At 35.6% G+C, this 14861-nt stretch overlaps 1 protein-coding gene across 1 annotated transcript in view; it reads left to right on the forward strand.

Moving 5' to 3' along the window:
- Positions 1-10819: 10819 nt before the first annotated feature.
- LOC149923280 (diuretic hormone receptor-like) overlaps positions 10820-14861 on the forward strand; it is a 96209-nt gene continuing 92167 nt past the window's right edge. Inside the window, exon 1 of the mRNA XM_090163530.1 lies at positions 10820-11366. The gene's annotated coding sequence lies outside the window, so the exon portion shown is untranslated. The remainder of the gene's footprint in view (positions 11367-14861) is intronic.

Consider the following 14861-nt stretch of genomic DNA (forward strand, 5'->3'; position numbering starts at 1 on the left):
TCCTTAGTTTGGGATTCGGGTGACCACAAATTGACTGGAGATTGAGGAACTCCGGAATGGGTTTCCCCACAGCTCAATTTGTGGGGCTTCATTACAAGACCCTTCACAGAACCGTTTCCCATTGCAAAGGCATTACTTTTCATAATAAACAACAATTTGATGTAGGTCACGCTAATTCTCTTAAAGGGGAATGGCCAAATATCGCCTTATTTGCATATCAAAAGATCAACGAGACGTTTAATATGCTTACACGTACCTTTTTTGTCTTGAAAAAATAGTTTTTGGCCTAAAAAGCTGAAACGCAAAATAACGCCAAATATTTGGGTTTGAATTTTCGACGCCATCTTAAAGTGTATCGCCAGCGCCAGCAGCACCTTAGCGAGCGATTTGCGAACTATCCTAACTTTTAAAATCGCGCCATTTAGGCTTAGGTCTAAACAAATTTTTCGCGTCTTCAGCAGCGCGCGCTTCTATGTTGTTTTTCTGTCTCACCGATTTCTCACCAGGGCGCTTTTCAATTTCCCGAAATTTCTTTATTTTAATAAAAATTAACAACTTAATATTTTTTATGCGGTTTTCGCCATAAATTTTAGTTTTTAAAGGGAATATAACCTTTGGTGTGGAACCGTAACGTTTGCAGGTTTAGCCACTCTAGCCTTTGACATTAAAAATGTTTGGCGCCACTATACAGGGAAATTTAAAAAATTGAAGGGGTCTTCCATAAAGATTGCTTTGCAGGTTATATTCCCTTTAACGTGCTATAGGGCTATCTAACTGGTGAAAGCTTGACCGTTCCCCTTTAAGTACGAATACAAATTGAGCCAGCCTTGGAAATAAGGTTTTTTATTTAACTGGTCCTTATGACCAGTGACCCCTTAGATTATGAATTATTAAACTGGTCATTATGACCAGTGTCCCCCTAGCTTATGAATTATTAAACTGGTCTCATATAAAATGTTCTAATGTCATTTTACAAGCGTAAAAAAACCTATACATGTTTAGAAGTTAGATTATGTTGGTAACAATAATTTTAAACGTATTCAAAATAGTTAACTGTATTTTATGAGTATCACAAGAATAGTACTATATAGTACTATCTCATATAAGACTACTGCCATAGCCTAGAAGACCCTCGAAATTTAAAGTATTCTCTCTCACTACTCTAGGCCCCGTAGCTCCCGAGTCCTCGGTCCGGGGAAAGCGAGACTAGAGGATTGCAAGTTTGAGGCTTTGAGGCCAGAGGGGGCTTCGACCGTTTGACTCATTCGAGGGATGCGAGCGAGGTACTCTGCAATTCCTCGACGTGCGACGGTAGTACGCGGTACATAGAAATCCGGTGAATACGGAAATCAAAATTGATAGAAACTTTGAATTAATAAACTGGTCATCTGCTATTATTTGATATTATTTCGAATTAATAAACTGGACACGGTGACCAGTGACCCCCCAAATTTTGAATAAATAAACTGGTCTGAGCAATTAATAAAGTGGTCTTTGACCACCTGACCACCGTTATTTCCAAGGCTGGTCACAGCGTGAGAAAAATCTTGATTTTGGGAAGATTCTCAACCAAAAAATATTTTGATCCCTTTGATTTCCGCAAGTACTAACACCGCGATTTAGTTGAATCTGCGAGTATGTATCGTATAGAATATAGATAGATCCATTTTTAATGGTGAACGGGGCAAAATATGTTTTGAAAAATAACTACACTTTGATCTTATCCCAATTAAGAAGAATCTTATTTATAAATTAAAATAATATTTTACAACATAGACTAATTAACAACAGGGACGGCCCGGATCTATAACATTTCCCTATAAAGACCCAAAAAAAAAGTGTTAACGCGTTCAGCAGCGTTGCCAGGCAAATATTTTTTCTCCTGGTGATTCAAACGTCATAAACAGGAAACAGATTTTTAACGGTTTTAGAGGTTGTGATTTGAATTTTCAGATTGTTGTTTACAAAGGAAACCCGAAACGTCTCTCATAACCATCCATGTTATCACGTTAAATAACTATAATTATAATTATTATTTTAATATAATTGGTATAGTTAAATGATATTTTTTCCATCTCCGATTCTAAGATAGATTCGAAATTATCTCGGAAATTATTCATCATCAAAAAAAGGTAAACAACTATTAAGCCTTGGTACAATCATTTATATTTATGAATAATATTATATTATGATAATAATAATTAGCGTAACAAATTTGGGAATTGCTTTCAGACGGTAAGCAGAATATTTTACTATAAGTATGATCGAAGAAGCTGGACATTCTAAATTTTTACGACGATTAATTTAAAAGACTAAAATATTAGCACCGCATGGTAATCTCGTGTTTAAAATTTTAAATTCCAAGCATTCCAAGGAAGCTTCTTGTCCTATTTTACTCCCCCCGCCTATTTTGAATCACCAGCCTATACAAGCATTTCCTGTTATGCCCAGTGCTTCCACTTTGAGGGTATTTTACCCTTTTTCTCGAGAGGGATTGTTTTTCGAGATTGGGGTAATGGGTTAAATGAGGGTATTTTGAATATTTCATGGGAAATTTAAGGGTATTTAAAAATTTTGAAAATAATCTACCATGAAATATAATTTCCCTTTTCGACAAAGTGTGACTAAGTTGGCCGTAAGTGGAAAACTGGTTTTGCTTATGTCGAGACCCTTTTAGGTTCTTTCTCTGTTGTCAGCTTTGCCGATTGGAGCAGACAAAAATATTGTTTTCGTCCCTTAGTAAGCGAATTTCATACCTACCATTAATACAAGTGTCTTCTTCTTTATAAAAAATAAAGAAAAACTTATAATTTCACTACATTTTTTAAATTGTTGTTTTTATGGGAATTTTCAGGGTATTTTTAAATTTAAAATGGGTAAAAGTGGGTATTTTATTGTTTGATTCTTGTGGGAATTTTAAGGGTATTTTTGAAATTTGGAATGGGTAAAAGTGGGTATTTTTCAGCTTATGTCTGGGTAAAATGATCTTTTGGAAGTGGAAGCACTGGTTATGCCCGCGAGTACCGCTAGAGTGCGTCGATGCTTGTTCTTTTTACTTTTTCCCCGGGCCGGACCGTCCCTGTTGTTAATTAGTCCACGTTTACAAAGTCGTTGATGCAAAAATACACTACACTTTGAACATAGTGAAATGAAATTTAAAAACGTAACAAAATAAAATATGAAACTTAAAAAGTACTTTTCAGAATTACATCCAAAACTATACGGAAAAGAAAATTGATCAATTGATTAACTGCTTTTCGTAAAAATCTAGCGTTAGTTATCGCGTCACTGAGACAAAAAAAAACAATACTTGAAAAAAAGATTTCGATACTACTCTCTTCGCTCGTTTGCTCAAAAATCAAACTGTGATGATGCTAATAGATGAAGTTCGGGAACTGCTTGAAGTAATCAATATTTCTGTTGCATTATCTATCAAGGAAGTCCTCCACCAGGACCATTTCTTGTTTCTGTCTGTAAGGGACATTTTCCACCATTTGTCCAGGATTAAATAGGAATTTTATTCAAAACCGCCATTGTCCTCCTCGGCAATTGTTAAAATACATCTGCGAACAAAGGCACTATCTTTAGCGATCTCAACCTTGAAAATGGCTACATGTCAATCTTCAAAATGGCGATCTTTTAAATTATAATTTTGGGGTTTTATCAAGCTCCAAAGTACATAATTATCTTAACACCACGGACCTAAATAATTGTTATATTTATGAACACAATTTTTCCTATCTTTTGACTTTCCTGTAAATGTTGTCTCTTTATCAATAATTACTACTCTTCAAAACAGCTTCTTCCACCTGGCTGGACAATTTTAAGGATCCCTTTTAAGAATTGTAACATTCTCAAAGTTGTGACGTATCCCTCCAGCCGTAACTGTTGTTTCGTCTGCACTTCCTTCAAATAATTAACGCAATTATTCGAAAACATCGTTGCCTTTCTCATATCTAAAAGGGGATTTATAGTCAACCCGAATTAAACTAATAACGGTTCAAAAATTAAAAGATGTTTCAGCTTGATCATTTAGTAAATTAAAAATTAATAGTTTTAATGGCTCGCTCCAAACTTTGATTACGATTCAAATATGTGTAAGCGACTGAAGTTTTAAATGTTTGAAATTTACTTATTATGGAAAAATAAGGATACTTTTACCTAAAATCTATACGAATGTCCCATAAGTGTGTCAGTTAGGCGAAATAATAACTAACCGAATGATCACGCGCGGGTCCTACGCCTTGGCACAGCTCACTGTGACGACTAGGCAAAGAGCACATAATGGGTCATTAAAACTTAGTTTCAAGTCCTACAAAAACCTTTGGTCATTCTAGAACTGGTTCTTCGTAAAAAAAATAAAATTTGGAAGATAGCTAAAACGAACAAAATACGCTTACGGTATCAGTTAACCTTTATTTCACTTATGAAACATCGGAAAGAGGTTTAATATTGGCATTCCATTTCAATCATCTCAGAGAAAAGGGTCCCTTCGTTGTCTTTATTCTTTGACCTGTAGCCAGGAATTTCGGGCCCTAGGAAAAACCCTACCAATTAGCCCCTCAAAAAATCATTTACGCTATTTTGAACCAAACCATCTAGGAGAAACAAACACAAGGATAAAGCAGCTAGCCTTTAAACAAGCTAAGGCAGTGTTGAGTACAAATTTCATTGGACTAACCTTTACGCTGATTGTTTTACGGGCGGGGGGGGGGGGGGGTGAGGAAATCTCGGAATTTTACCTTTTCGACGGCAGCTGGAGCTAAGGCGTCTAACCAATGGAAACTGTACACAAGAAGGTAGACCACTTTTGACGGGTTGCGTTCTTCTTGTGTGGGGTGCTGTGTTTGTTGCTCCTATAGATTCCATAGTTGGAACTTCAACACAACTCACAAGCGTTTTAATGAGATGGAACTGTCACCTTTTATAGCGGTTTTTATCGATTGAACGAAGGAAGTGAAGACTGCAATTTACGCGTCAGCAAGAACGCAAAAAAACCTTCGTATTTCGTATTTATAAACCGACATGTTATTTGTTACTGCTGCAGAGTGAATGAAGAAACATACACGTGGATAAGCCATTAAAGCCCATTTCATTCGACCTTGTCGGTTGTCCTTGTTAAATCGAAGCTTAGATGTTACTCACGGAGGCGGCAAATTTCCACGAAATATCATTTCAATTTTGAGGAGAAATCATTTTGGCCAGTGCTTTCTCAACCGGGGGGCGTAGTCCTTAGAGACGGGGTGGGGAAGTGGTTAGCAGCTTGTGGCACTGGGTGAAAACTCAAAACTACTTCCGCCTAGAGTTTGCAAGTTTTCCCCGAAGCTCGTGTGTTTCACTTTTGATAACAAACTTGTTGAGGTTAACGGTAATAGTTAGTGCGATGGGGAGCTGTTGGCTCGCGTGGCACGAAGGGCTTTCCAACACTACGCATTAAAACCGGGCCACCCAAATTAAAGGCGTTAAAAAGTTGTTAATTGACTTGGGCCTAAAGTGGTGCTCAGCTGATTGTGGAAGTTTCTTTTATTCGGAGCGAGTGATTAATTTTCGCCGCTTTATCCATAGGAATTTAAAGATATTACTATGATTTTTTAAAGGTGTACGGTATATCCCTATCATTTGTATAAAAAGGCAATAAAAATCGCTAGATGACTGAGGCCTAGCGTGATGCTTTCGGTATTAGCCTAGTCGATTATTACTATTAAATAAATAGCACAATAATTACCACGGTTTAGAAAAGGCATTTTGATAAAGTTTTTCTTAAAACCTTGAAGTCTAATTAGTTATCTTACGCGAATACACTACATTGTATTCTATATATTTTGCAATATATCTCACCACAATGTTGAATTATTTTCTACATATTAAGAAATTAGCTATTAGCAATCTACATGTTGTTACTTGAGACGGCTATTAGCAATCTACATAACATTGTTACCTGAGACTGCTATTAGCAATCTACATGTTGTTACGCGAGACTGCTTTTAGTGGTCGGCAATTAACATTAACAAAGATCTAGTTGGTTTATGGCACGAGTAGTCCACCATTAATTTAAAGCCGTTATTTTCAAATAAGAGCATCCATTCAGCAACAAGTTAAGGACTTTGCACTCTAGCTCGCGAAGAAAAACCTACGTGTTAATTGACATAGAAAAATCCAATGTTTTCCATCCAGTCGCTAATCTTTGGATACATATTCTTTTAAAACCATTTTGCCAAATTCTTTTCATATATGTAGAAGCGAATGTTATCACGAATAACGATGATCGAGATCATTTTTATTTAGATTTAAATTAGAAGTTTGAACGAATTTTATTTTAAAACCATATTGTTTTGCTCAATTTTTATGTCAGACAATATTTTAATCGTAGCTCTGATCTTATATTACTTCGGAGCGATCACTTGATAGAAAAATCCCCTCTTCACTTGTATAATAAATATTCTTACCAAAAAAGCAGCCGCCAAAAACATTCTTTTGGATATTAATGCGAATGATAATATTGTCGTCTGCATGTTTACGATAAAAACAGAAATAGTTTTGTCAAGTACATTTATCCACGATCGTAAATTTTGTAGACAAACAAAAAGCGAAAATTCTCGAAAGTTAAACAAACAGCTACAAGCGGTAGCGACGTTTCGTAATAAAATACATTAAAATCACGTTGAAATAAATTCCACTTAGGCTTTCAGGGTGCACCCCCCCCCCCCCCCGTGCCTATGACAAATGGCCCGAGCAAGGCTGGAGAGAGCGGAGGGCGCGAGGGATGTATCGAAGCTTATGTAATAGAGAGGATTACACGTACTCGGAACCAAGATATCGCATCTGCAAAATTACAATTTATAGTAGCAGCGAGAGGAGCTGGGTTCGATCCCAGCTTGTGGCATGCGTGAAAACTCGGTACAACATTTTCCGGGTTGAGTTTGAAATTGATCTTCCCACTGCTTTCACTTACAGGGCTTTCCCCGAGTTCTTTGGTTTCCCTTTTCCATATACCTTGTTAAGGTTAACGGACATAGTGCCATGAAGGGCTTGGCACTACCCTCCTACGCATTGTAGCCCGGCTACCTGATGAATCAAAGAATTAAAAGTCACTAGAAGACTTGGGTGGGGTGCCTATAGCTGATTATTATTATTGTTAGAGGGCAGTTTTGAAGGTCCAGTCACCCTATTGATATTTGGGAACTGTTTCTCCTTAGACAGACGTAAATATGTTTGAAGAAGGACGAACAGTTCCTCAGTCACGTTGGATTTATTTATTTATTAAATTATTTGTGTTATTAGGGTTTTAGTTCTAATTATGGTGTTTTTTTAAGATTTTTTTATTTTTCTTTCGAGACAAACGTTTTCGTGGTCGAAATCACTAATTTAAAGATTTGCTTCGCTAATTTGAAGTGTTAGTTCACGATTTTCATGGTCAAGATTGCCATTTACCATAAAAACCTATTTGTGCCACCCTGATCGAAGCTTTTCAAATTATAGCAGCCTGGCTAAATTCAGTACATGTAATGTCTCTGGAAAATTAGCAGCGTGGTCCATTTCAGTACATGTAATGGCTCTGATAATTTAGTAGCTTGGCCCATTTCAGTACATGTAAAGTCTCTGGAAATTTAGCAGCTTGGTCCATTTCAATACATGTAATGTCATTGGAAAATTTAGCAGCTTGGCCCATTTCAGTACATGTAATGTCTCTGGAAAATTAGCAGCTTGGTCCATTTCAGGACATGTAATGTCATTGGAAATTTAGCAGCTTGGTCCATTTCAGTACATGTAATGTCATTGGAAAATTAGCAGCTTGGTCCATTTCAGTACATGTAATGTCTCGGGAAATTTAGCAGCTTGGTCCATTTCAGTACATGTAATGTTTCTGATAATTTAATAACAAATGGACTATTTACAAACGCAATCTTCAGAGCCAAATTAATAGATTTGCCGGTGGCGAAATTTTGAAATAACACCAAAAGAAACATTGAGATTCTAATATAAGTATTTTTAAGCCTATCTTTTATAACATGGGTGTCCAAATTTCAAATGGTAAAATTTTTGAAGGTCGATATCACCATTTACTAAAAATTAGTATAATTTCGCTTCTAAAATACAGTTAATGTTGGAAAGTCTAAAGTAAAAGTCGTCTGCTACTTTAAATTTAACATCTGGAATCTTAAGACGAAATATTATCCCTAGACATTCGACTTTCGAACAGATTTTAAAATTTAAGCATATAACATTTTAGAAAAAACTTTAAGTTTATTTATTATTTATTTATCGAAAATAATACCAATTGCTATATATATTTTTTGAAAAACTGGCACACTTATAAAACATAATTATAGATTTATTGATATATCTTAGCAGTCTATCATCTTAAATTATAGGCAAGAACCACACCGTAAATTACTACATATTTTTTTTAAAATTTGGTAGAAATTTTACAATTCTAGTGGCTCTGAGTTTCATGTCATTATGTTCACTGGTTTGGCTGCTTAAAAATTAGTTTCTGAATGACTAGCATTTTTAAAATAAATTTAATTCCTATAGCATGGTATTTCTAACGAATGCGGTCACCATACACCATATTGGGTAAGTATTCCATCAACATCATGCTGTATTGACTAATATAGGGATATAACCAAAAGCCCCTAACCAGAAATGCAACTAAGGACGTACAGTTTTTTTAAATCGACTATTAATTAATAAATATTTGAGTTGTTAAGAAATTTAAAAATACAAGTTTAAGTGTTGTAACGGTTATAAATAATATAACACAAGAATATTTTAGGCGCTATCAGACTCGAGAACGACGGATGGAGTGTGATTTAAAACGCATATTTCAAATAATTAAATGATTTTTAAACCAAAGGATATTAATTTGAACCGATTTTAAGCTATAACCTATTTAACAAAATGATATGAGCATCTTCCATTATTAATAATATATTTAAACATATGGCTTTGAGTTGGTCAGGCAAGTTTTTGGTCCATGAGAACAATACCTAGCGTTTTAACCAAAAATTGATTTCTGGATAAATTAAAGACTACGCATCATAGTTTCATACAAATATGAAATAAATTGTAACATTCACAGGGTTTTCCTACGGGCAAGTTTCGGCTCTCCTTAAACGCACTCTCGCCAGCTGAATTTTCTCACATAGGTAGCTTTTAGTTGTTTTATTAAAAAGAGATGGCGATGGAGTCTATCGCGACGCGTGCTACGAGCTATTCCAATCTCACTTCAATCTTTATTGCGAAAGTCGAACCTTAGAGTATAAGTATATGTGGGAAGGAATGAACTATATGCCCAAAAGAGTTAGAAATCAGTTACTCCCGGGGCTGAAAATCCTCTCTCCGCTACCTTTGGCTGTACAGCGTAGTTAGAGAAACCTCCGCTACTCTCATTGCCGCTACTATCTAATGGAAAAAATTGAAAGAAAATAAGTAGTCCCGAACTCGAAGCTAACACAAATTTTGAGCTTGCGAGAGTGCGTTTAAACGTGCGAAAGCTTGTTTCCAACCCTTCTACTGGTCAAAAAATGCGTAAACCCCTCTGCTCATGGCGAATTTTCATGTCCATTCGCTGCTTTGCTTATTTTCCCCAATTGAGGGTTTGCCATGGAAACGTCCCTCTATTAATTACTTCATAACAGCCAACCGTTAACGCTGCAAGTGGATTTCCCCATGTTTTAAAGGCCAATTACCCAAATTGGGTTCGTGTTTTCTCCCTTCAACACGGATGAGAATTTGTTGCGTGGCTCGCGAATCATCAAGCTTGCTTTGGAGATTATTCACAAAATGCTCTTTCAAAATTTGGACTTACGGGTCTAACCGAGTAGAAATCGAAATCTCATCCAGCGATATATAAACCTCGTTATACATTCATTGCCAACTGGAAAATAAAGTTTCTATTCCTCTTGTGAAATTTCTTGGAAATCATGAAACTTATCGCTCGTTCTCATTATAGTTCAATTTAAAAAATATCAGGTTTACATAAATTCCAAAAATTGCCTTAAATAATTTACAACGAAGTAAATGTAACTCGACCGAACTAGAAATCTGTGTTGTGATAATCCCAAAGACTCTACAGGAAAACGATTTCAGAAATTTAAAAATAATTTATTTCACAAAATATCAAAATTCGAATACATATCCGGATATCAAAGGAAAAATCCGATTTGAAAGGTACACAGAATTGATTGAAAAATATAGGACGACACACGGGACTTAGGCACACCTTATCGTTTTCCAAAACACGATAATTTAACCCCGCCCTCAAAATTAACACGATTCTGGGTTCATAATTTAATATTTTTCGAAAATCCAACATAAATCTAAAATCCCGTGATCACAAACGTTTAAAGGAAGTATGAACTTCCGTACTTATTTCTTTTACCAGGTTTAACATAAACTAGGAGTAAGTGGCGCTTATTACGTAAAAAAAGACCTTCCAAATGGCGGTCTCGACCTTCAAAATAATCTCCAAATTATACTAAAATAATAATAATAATAATGAATTTAACCATGGCGATCTTGAATGGTGACCTTGACCTTAAAAAAGGCTATATTTATAATCTTAAAGACGGTCACTCCATGTGCTAGTAGTCACCGTTTCGATTCAGTTCCGTATTTCCTTTAATCCCGGAAAGTCTTTTAAAGCAAAAACGCAACATTTGTCAGTTACGACATGATTGCTGTGAGAAGGATCGAAGAAGGTCTGGTGGCGGCGGGGCGTCAGTCGCCCAGCTCGGAAGTCAACAGGAGTCGCTGGCATCGGCTGCGCGATCTTTTAAAAACATAAACGGCCAGGACAGAGCGTCCACACGTCTCCGCCAGCCCGCAGCCACCGACAGAAAGAATTTCATTCCATCGCCGCGTAACGAGCTTTTAACGTGCTTCGGATTCTTAATGCTCGAAAGAGACGCGCTTTCTTATCGTACAAATATCAGAGCAGCGTCGATAGTAGCGCCGGTAAATCTTGGCTCTTTTTGTCTCGCCTTCGAATTAACCAGCGTTACGAGTCCGGAGGCACAATTTTGCTCTACTATGACAAGGATGAATTAAAAATAGTGTTATAACTTTCTTTTCCCTCTTACTCTGTGGCCCAGTGTCTCGTAAACCATACTCGAAGGTCGAATCGAATCCCGGCAGAAAACGCGAAATAAAGACCTTCAATTCTCAAGAATTTATTACTTTCGTAAAAAAACATTTTTGAGATCTTGTGAAAAAACAGTGCTGCTAGTGGCCGAATTTGTTTCGGGAGCGCGAAAGTTTTAATATCTCATTTCCGCGTTCAACAAAGACAAGCCCGGAACTATTTCGAAAAACTGACACTCGTGAAATAATAATAACATTATCTCTGAAGATAAGTGGACAGGGTAAGTGAAAAAAAACTTTTCTTTTGGATCTTTTCCAACTTCTTATTTTGGTATTTTTTGGTATCCTTCAATAAGCGGAACTGTTATTGCCTTATTATCGCGCTCCAATGACGTTACGGTGTTTCTCTAACGGAAATGTAATCTTTATAAATTTATGGTATTCATAATTTAATAAATATAATTATTGTAAAATCTTTACCCAAATACTGCTTTTAAGTAAATAACAAACATTTAATTTAGGACTTGAAAACGATTTGACCATTTTTATTTTATAATTTAAATAATTTTAATAATAAATTATAACGGATTTTAAATTATCCAAATATTTTTTAGTTTTATTAAGTAAAATTTAGTTTAACTAGATTAAATTCAATAAAAATTATGCTTTCTGGAACTATAATTAATTAACAAAATTATATTAATAATTAAATCACAAATCAGTATTTATAATAACAATACTTTAATAATATTAATAATTCAATCATTATTTAGTATTTAATGTCAACGAGCGTATAGCTCTTAAGATAATTTTAAACTAAGGACCACAAAATCAGAAAAGGGTAATTATTAATTTAATAATCAATATTCATAATTGGGTTCTGTTTAAACACTTTTTAATATATAAATATAACGATCAGATACAATTATTTATATAATAAGAGATTGCCCAATCTTAAGATATGACTCTTGATAAATGAATTGCGTTACAAGTACACCACATTACTCATGGTTGAAGAACTATTTGGAATATAAATATACGAATAATAATATTGTTTTAACGACAAGGTTAGAGTTTCTCTGACGTCAACATAACCAAAATTAGTTTAGCAATAACCGCGCACATTACAGAAGCTTCAATACTTGAATAGTAAAACTGTATTTTTTAAAGATATTATATTCCTAAGATTTCATTTTTGATCCGCGAGTCGATCAGTGAAAAGCCGGTTTTTCTACAACACCGTAGATGCAGCAAAATATTTCCGATGAAATAGCAAATATTCTTTATTTCATATAATTTTTTTATTCGTCACAATGAATGAAATATAAATAGGTACAGTTTAATACATGTATTTCGTTTTACTTAGACGCTTCTGTTAATATGGTAATTTAAAAGATTGTTGAATTACAGCGATAAATTATAGATAATCTGCATATGAATTATGTTAATTTACCAATGATGAAGAATAATCTTTAGCTTTTCAAATCTAAAGAAAAAGCTAAAGTCTTCAATTTTGCCAAATCGTGCAGGTAGGCTGTGGACCCGGGCTAGACTGCCCTGCCACTGTCCGACAAACTGTACTTATGTCCAGAATTCATGTCATTCTTAGAGCTCTATAGACAATATTAAGTTGCAATGAAAGTAATATTATTTAATTTAATATATTTTTTAATAAATTAGGATATAACTTTGATGTTGTAGATGGGAAAAATCCATTGATCAGTTAAATTAAAAGAAAAATTTAGTATTTTTCTTCCGGAAGGAAATTTGGGATTTGTTATTTTCGGATAAGTTAAAAGTAATTTACGTTAGCAATTTACCAATTTCTAAGACTATGCGTATAAGCAAAAGTTTATAATAAAACATCATCCTTGGGAAGTATGCCACTTATGTTCAAATCTAGTAATGTTAGTTTACGATAATTAATTATAATATTATGAATAATATAAAACTAAATTAATAATAATTAATATAATGTTAAATATAATAATGTTTAAGATGTATTAAATAAAAAGTGAATTGTAATTAACAAATAAAAAATTAAAAGAAAATTTAAGATAAATACACAGTTGTTATGAAAACTAAAGCCGGCCATTTTCGGTGTATTTCTGAATCTGGCCGTCTAGGAAACCTTTGACCGGTAGCCCTGTTTTTTCCTCACCGAAAATTTAAGATTATTGAAAACCTGAGTAGTGGCGTACTCCAAGGGCGTATCCAGGATTTTATTTCAGGGGGGGTTTTGAGGGAAAAATTTCAAGGGGGAGTGCTGACGGAGGTTTCACTGATTTTTATTAGACACCACCAAAGTCATCAGCATTTCGGGGGGGTTTGAACCCCCAAACCCCCCCCCCCCCCATAAATACGCCCTTGGCGTAGTCCTGTAGTCCCAAGGTCTGGGATGCAGAGTTTGTGTATGCATGGACGTGTGAGGACAACTACTAATCCCCCAGCGGGTGGTCGGAATACTTCCGCCACGGGTGTTCCGTCATTATCCCCAAGTATCCCCCCGTTAGCGTGGCCGTAACACACATCTCACACCTGATCAGATGTACGAGCGGACTGAATTGTCCCACCCGTCACAATCGCTCATGACCAGTCTTGGAAATAAGGCATTTTTTAAAACTGGTCCTTAGGACCAGTGACCCTTACCATGATTTTTTTTCTATTGGTCACATTGTAAATTATTTTTTATGGAATGTGAAATGTGGATAGAAACCATATAAATGATTATAATTCGAGAAGGCGTGAATCGTGAATCGCGCCGCGGAGTTTTTTACTGCATTATTCATTTTAACTTAATACCACTACTAAAGGTTGCTGGTAACTTCGTATGCCCTTCATCTTACAAGTTAGTCTAGAATCTCTAGTGTGACGTTTATTGTGTTAGAAAGAAAAAAGGCGGAGTAAAATTGGAAGAAATCTTGAATTTTTAAACTGGTCCCGCCTCAATGCCCATAAAAAGTGACTTATTAAACTGGTCCTACAGGCCAGTGACCCCTAGTATTTTAATTAAAAAACTGGTCCAAGCAATTAATAAACTAGTTTTGGACCAGTGGACGTGTGTTATTTCCAAGACTGCTCATGACGAGTTTAAAAAAAGGCAGTTTTATAACAGTTCTTAGCAGGCAATTTTTATTTCATACTTTAAAGAATTTTAATAAAATGGCAAACACGAGAACCAAAAATGAACTCAAAAAAATATCTTTTGACGCGAGGAATAAAATTCAACTGCCTAATTCCGAACACTTTATTGAAATGTTCAGCAGTCTTTCTCCCTTTAAGGGGCTCTGCTGCAGCCACGAAAGGAAAAAAAAACCCCTCCCATCTCCGCACATTAGTTGGGATAATTCCCGCCAACGGAGAATGGCGCTTCAGACCAGTCTCATTTATTTGGTATTGTCCCATCATCATTCTCTCCTCGGACCGCACCCGGAAGGTGGCGCGTGTTTCTGCCTTTCGTGGCTGCGACGCGTGATTTTAACAAAAGCTGTTACTTCCAAGCGTGGACCGGACTTTCGTACTATAAATTTTAATGTCGTCACAAATTTAAACCGCACCGAAATCTGGTGACGGCTGGGCGAACGATAAATTTGACATTAAATGACGCGTAGACTTTGAGAGGTTAAGAACGATAACTAAGGCTAGAAAAATATGTCCAATATCAAGCGCTCTGAAAACCATTTATTGGAAATAACACTTATACGTCGCTATTAACGGAAGTACTGCTTAAAGGGAGTATAACCCCTCTAGGGTGCGCTTAGGCTATACCAAGTTGC

This window comes from Leiobunum rupestre, chromosome 11, assembly GCF_980474605.1.
Source record: "Leiobunum rupestre chromosome 11, qqLeiRupe1.1.hap1, whole genome shotgun sequence".
Lineage (NCBI taxonomy): Eukaryota > Metazoa > Arthropoda > Arachnida > Opiliones > Sclerosomatidae > Leiobunum > Leiobunum rupestre.